The following is a 6,597-nucleotide window of genomic DNA, read 5'->3' as shown; positions in this document are numbered from 1 at the left end:
TTATATCCTGCCACATTGCTGAATTTATTTATCAGGTCTAGTAGTTTTTTGACTGAGACTTTAGGGTTTTCTATATACAATATCATATCATCTACAAATAATGATAGTTTTACTTCTTCTTTTCCAATTGGATGCCTTTTATTTCTTTTTCTTGTTTAATTGCTGTGGCTAGGACTTCCAGAACTATGTTAAATAAGAGTGGTGAAAGGGGGCACCCCTGCCTTGTTCCTGATCTTAAGGGGATTGCATTTAATTTTTGCCCATTGAGTATAATGTTGGTCTGTGGGTTTGTCATAGATGGCCTTTATCATGTTGAGATATGTTCCCTGTATGCCCACTTTGCTGAGAGTTTTGATCATGAATGGGTGCTGGATTTTATCAAATGCTTTTTCTGCATCTATTGAAATTATCATGTGGTTTTTGTCCATTCTTTTGTTTATGTGATGAATCACATTGATTGATTTGCAAATATTGTACCAGCCTTGCCTCCCCAGAATAAATCCCACTTGATCATGGTGTATGATTTTTTTCATATATTGCTGGATCCAGTTTGCTAATATTTTGTTAAGGATTTTAGAATCTAAATTCATCAGAGATATTATTGGCCAATAATTTTCTTAATCATCAGGGATATTGGCCAATAATTTTTTTCTTTGTGTTGCCTGGTTTTGGAATCAGAATTATGCTCGCCTTATAAAAGGAGCTTGGAAGTCTTCCTTCCTCTTGAATTTTTTGAAGTAGTTTGAGAAGGATAGGAGTTAGTTCTTCTTTTAATATTTGGTAGAATTCACATGTGAAGCCATTAGGCCCAGGACTTTTTTTGGGGGGGAGTTTTTTGATAACTGTTTCAATCCCATTTGTTGTAATCGGTCTATTTAGGTTTTCTGATTCTTCCAGATTGATTTTTGGAAGATTTTATGTTTCAAGGAATTTGTCCATTTCATCTAGGTTGTCTAGTTTTTTGGCGTACAGTTCTTCATAGTATTTTCTTACAATATTTTGTATTTCTGTTGTGTCAGTTTTTATTTCTCCACTTTCATTTCTAATTTTATTTATTTGAGTCCTATCTCTTTTTTCCTTGGTGAGTCTGGTTAAAGGTTCATCAATCTTGCTTACCTTTTCAAAGAACCAGCTTCTGCTTTCATTGATCCTCTGTATTGTTTATTTAGCCTCTATGTCATTTATTTCTGCTCTGATCATTATTATTTCTTTCTTCTACTACATCTGGGCTTTACTTGCTGTTCTTTTTCTAGTTATTTTAGATGCATGGTCAAGTTGTTTATTTGAGCTTTTTCTAGCTTCTTGAGGTATGCCTGTAATGCTATAAACTTCCCTCTCAGGACTGCTTTTGATGTATCCCATAAATTTTGAGTTGATTTATACTCGTTATTGTTTGTTTCTAGGAATTTTTAAATTTCTTCTTTGATCTCATTGTTAACCCATTCGTTATTTAATAACATGCTATTTAGTTTCCAAGTGTTTGAGTATTTTTCAGTTTTTCTGTTGTGGTTGATTTCTAGTTTCATGCCATTGTGATCATAGAAAGTGCTTTATATGATTTCAATCTTCTTAAATTTGTTGAGGCCGCTTTTGTGCCTTATCATGTGGTCTATCCTAGAGAATGTACCATGAGCACTTGAAAAGAATGTATATTCTGCTGCTTTTGGTGAAAAGTTCTGAAGATATCTATTAAATCAAGTTGATCTAGTATGTCCTTTAAGTCTGCTGTTTCTTTGTTAATTTTCTTTCTTGAGGATCTATCTAGTGATGTTAGTGGGGTATTGAAATCCCCTACTATTATAGTATTGCTGTTGTTCTCACACTTTAAATCCATCAAAGTCTGCTTTATATATTTAGGTGCTCCTATAGTAGGTGCATAAATATTTATAATGGTTATATCTTCCTGTTGGATAGCTCCCTTTATCATTATGTAGTGACCTTCTTTATCTCTTACTATAGTTTTTGTTTTAAAGTCCATTTTGTCTGATATAAATATTGCTACCCCAACTTTGTTTTCATTTTTATTTGCGTGAAATACTTTTTTTCATCCTTTTGTCTTTAGTCTATGTGCATCTTTTGTTTTAAGGTGTGTCTTTTGTAGACAGCATATGTTTGGGTCCTGTTTTCTTATCCACGCAGCTACCCTATGTTTTTTGATCAAATTATTTAATCCATTTACATTTAAGGTTATTACTGATATTAATTGTTTATTGTCATTTTATTCTTTAAATCTGTATTCCTATTTTACTATATTCTTTTTCTCCTTTGATCTGTTTACAAAAGGCCCCTTAGCATTTCTTGCAGCCTTGATTTGGTTGTAGTGAATTCCTTGAGTTTTTTTTGTCTGTAAAGCTTTTATTTCTCCTTCAGTTTTAAACCATAGCCTTTCTGGATAAAGTAGTCTTGGTTGTAGGCTCTTTTTTCTGCATTATTTTGAATATTTCTTGCCATTCCCTTCTTGCCTCAAGTGTTTCTGTTGAGAAGTCGGAAGTCATCCTAATGGGGGCTTCTTTGTAAGTGATAGCCTTTTTTCTTTAGCAGCTTTTAATATTTTCTTTTTATCACTTAGCTTTGGTATTTTAATTATGATGTGTCTTGGTGTAGATTTCTTTGGGTTTCTCTTTAATGGAGTTCTCTGTGCTTCTTGAACTTGTGAGATATTTTCCTGCCTTAATTGAGGGAAGTTTTCAGCTATGATATGATTGAACAAAGTCTCTATCCCCTGTTCTTTCTCTTCTTCTTCAGGAACCCCTATGATGCAGTTGTTATTTCTCTTCATGTTGTCACAGAGCTCTCTTTGAGTTTCCTCAGACTTTTTGAGTCTCCTTTCTTTTTTCTGTTCTGCTTGCTTCTCATTTATCTTGTCCTCTAACTTGCTGATTTGATTCTCAGCTTCATCCATCCTGCTTTTAATTTTTTTCTATGTGTCCTTGATTTCTGATATTGTATTTGTCATTTCACTGATTTTTTTTATTTCAATATCCTTTTTTATATTTGCTATCTCTTTATTTAGGTGTTCGTAATGACCATCTATTGCTTTTCTGATATATTTGAGCATCCTAACAATTGTTATTTTAAACTTTGCATCTGGTAACTTGGTTGTATCTGACTCATTCAGATCCTTTTCTGGGTATTACTCTTGATTCATTCGTGTTGCATTTCTCTGCCTTCTCATTCTGTCTGTGTAAAAGAAGGTTTTGGCCACTGGAGTCTACTGGGTGTGGCCTCTGTGTTCCCTAGGTGTGGTCTGTCTGTAGGCCCACCACTCCCTCTGCTGCTGCCGCCTAGGGCATTTGGGTGTGGGTGTTGCCGGTGCCTGCCCACTGGGGCTGTTGCTGTGCTCTCTGTATCTCCTTCATGGGAGTGGTTGTGATCATGTGTTCAGGTGTACAAACTCCTGTGGTTTTGGCCTTTGCCACGCCCCCACAGGTGGCATTATGGTTGGCCGTGAGGGCAGGGGTGAGCATCTTTGCTCAGCTGCAGGTCTCTGCCTGATTCCAGGCTTTCACCTGGCCCTTGCAGGAGGAGCCTGCTTGTGGGAGGGCTGCAAGCCTTGGCTCCACAAGCCGGGTGGGACTGCATGCCCACGTTCAGTAGTGAGACTCTGCCTGTTCTGGGCTTTTGGCTCTACCCCCATGGGAGGAGCCAGCCTCCATGTCAGGCCACAAGCCTTGGTTCCCCGGGCAGGGCAAGGCTGTGCTGCTGCGCCCTTGCTCAAGGGTGGGTCCCTGCCCCTTCTGAGCTCCTGCCCTTTCCCTGCAGGCTGGATTGCAGGCAGCCCACAGCTGGGCTTGACCACTTTCCCACATCCCCTCTTCCCCAGCTGGGCAAGACTGAGCTCACACCTGGGCCTCAGTGCTGGCCAGCAGGCTTCCACCCTTGCTGACAGAACTGCATTTCCACATCCTGCTGCTGCCTGCCCCTGGGGGAGCCCTCAGCAGTGTGGGTGGGGGCGCTACAGCTCAGACCCTAAGACTCACTACTGTAGTCCTGAAAACTCCCTCCTTCTAAGCGACTGTGCTCTGAGTGCTGCGAGAGAGCTTGTTTGGCTGGTGTCCTGCTTCCTTTTGCTGGTATTGCTATTTCCAGGGGAAATATTGACTTCAGATTTGGGGAGTGACTCATCCCAGGGGTTAGGGTGGCTGTCTCTCAAAATGTTTCTCCCTGTGCCTCCTAGATTACACTCTCTTCCTGCTACTCCAATCCTCTCCTCTCTCCCCATCCCCTGGTGCCCTGGGTGAGTGGTTGTGAGAGAGGTGTTCTGTGCGGTCCCTTTAAGAAGAATCCTGGGTCTGAGAAACCAGTGTCTTTCTCACAAACGCCTCTTCTAGGCTCTGGGGCTGCAGGCTGGAGCTTTGTTACTGGGGTTCAGGACCCTCCCCTCTCTGCTAAACTCACTTCCCACCACGTGAGTCTCTCCTGGCTGCCGTTCGCTCTGGGGAGCTAGGCAGCCCTCTCCGCGTTTCCGCTTTTCCTACCAGTCTCAGTGTGGCTTCTTCAGTGTTCCTTGGTTGAGGAGTCCTCTTAGTTTAGTCCAAAGTCGGTTTTTCCAGATGATGGTTCTTAAAATTAGTTTGTAATCCACTTTGGTTTTGGGAGGTGGAAGTTGGTATGTCCACCTACTTCATCGCCATCTTGTCTCTCCTTCAGCATATGATGGCTTCCAGGGTCATCCTGGATTTGGACAGCAGTCAGCAGACAGTGAGAGGGATGGGACCACCCACAAATAAGAAGTTTAAGAAATGCTTTGCAAAGGAGCATTAGAGATTTTATAACTTCCTTCATTTTCCTTAGTTACTATAGCAACCATCAGGGAAAAATAAATCAAAGATTCACCACTCATGGTCATCAGAATTCCTTCTCAGCTTCCCACCCTCCCATAGGCATTAAATGAGTCCGTGTCCCTGAAGCCCAGCTTCATTACTGCCACTCAGCAAGTGATTACTCTGCAAAATGAAAATAGCCAAAGTACGAAAATGAATTAATACACCTTATTTTTCCAGGCCTCAGCAATTTCTATGGGGAAGAAAATATTTAAATTTTATGATGGTGTCCCTGTGCCTTAGAAGTCAACAGCTTCTAAATTTTTGTGAAATGAGTCATTTGGGGTGGGGGGATATTTATAACAATAATTATGTGAATTTGAACATCTATAAAAATCGAGTTTTATAAATATGAACTTGGGGATTGTCAATTAGAAATGCTAGTAAAGTGCCTGGCTGTTGGGGTGTTATTTTCCCCTACCATTTATTAGGTGTTTTCATGCTGTTTTATAGTTATATAAAGAAAACTGACCAGGATGTTCCAAGTCTCTGTGTCTTTTTTATTTAAATAAAATGACTCTGCTCTTATTCTACAAAAAGCAGAAACATAGGGTCGCTTCCTAGAGACCTGGGAGTTTGGGATGTCCTACTTTTTCCTTCTTGCTGCTGGCCAAGCCTTTCCTTTGCCTGAGGTTTTTCCCATTGCAGGTGTTTCTGTAGTACTCCAGCCCACGGGGAAATACCAGTGTCATGTGGAAAAAACCTACTCAAGACACAAATTGATGTCAAGAGGGAGAGGGGGAGGTCTGCCAAGGGAGGCAAAGAAGACCTCCTAAATCTCCTTCTCCCTTAGCTTTTATTGATCAGAAGCAGAACAGAAGTAACAGGACTACAGAGGAGGGATACCAGGTGATAAGGGGGAAGAATGACTAATGGCCATTTTGCTGACATGGAGAAAGGGTTAATTTGGATCATTCCCCCCCCCTTTTTTTGCTAATTAACAAGCACAAAGGAAGGGGCAATCTAGAACCTCTAGGCTAATTTTCTAAACCTTGTTCACATGCATTCCTTTGTGTCTGCATGAAGGTCACTCACACAGCTTCTTGGTGTTTGCATTCAATATACATCCACTCAGGGCTTTTAACTAAAGTTCCCCAATCCAAGTCATAGAGGGTTCAGGATTAGATGGGTGATTCCTTACACATTTCCTCCTGGGTACCACCTAGGAGGCACCATCACCTAGAGCCTTTTGTCATTCAGAAGATTACACACACTAGACTCTGTAATGGGTTTTTAGTAACATTTAAGGCTAAGCTAGATGATGTATCATAACACTCAGAGCATCATGCAACAAGTAAGACTGAATGATAGAAGCCCACTAAATAAAGTCGGTTGGCCATTTTTTGCTGACCATCTCACCATGTAGAGCCCCAGTTTCTGGCTGCCTTGCTGGGCTTCTCCTTTTTTCTCCAATCCCCTCATCTCTCTCTCTCTCTCTCTCTCTCTCTCTCTCTCTCTCTCTCTATTGGAAGAAGCTTCAAATTCTCCGACTGTTTAAGTTTTAGTGATACATTGTCTCAATTTTATAGATGAGAAAGTTGAAGGACATGAACTTTGTCATTGATCTAAAGTCACAAAGCTCTCAGTGGTCAAACCAGACTGTAGTGGTAGGTCTTTGGGTTTCTATGCCAGGGTATTCCCAATCCACCAATTGATGCTGATGTATATTAACAAAAAGGCTGCATATAGAAACTCTTAGGTGATGACTGGAAACTGTTGCCTCACTGTAGAGTCTGAGGTTTTGCCTTCAATTAAGGACATTTTATGGAAAGGT

The sequence above is a fragment of the Saccopteryx bilineata genome, chromosome 11, assembly GCF_036850765.1.
Source record: "Saccopteryx bilineata isolate mSacBil1 chromosome 11, mSacBil1_pri_phased_curated, whole genome shotgun sequence".
NCBI lineage: Eukaryota > Metazoa > Chordata > Mammalia > Chiroptera > Emballonuridae > Saccopteryx > Saccopteryx bilineata.
This window is presented reverse-complemented; position numbering follows the sequence as displayed.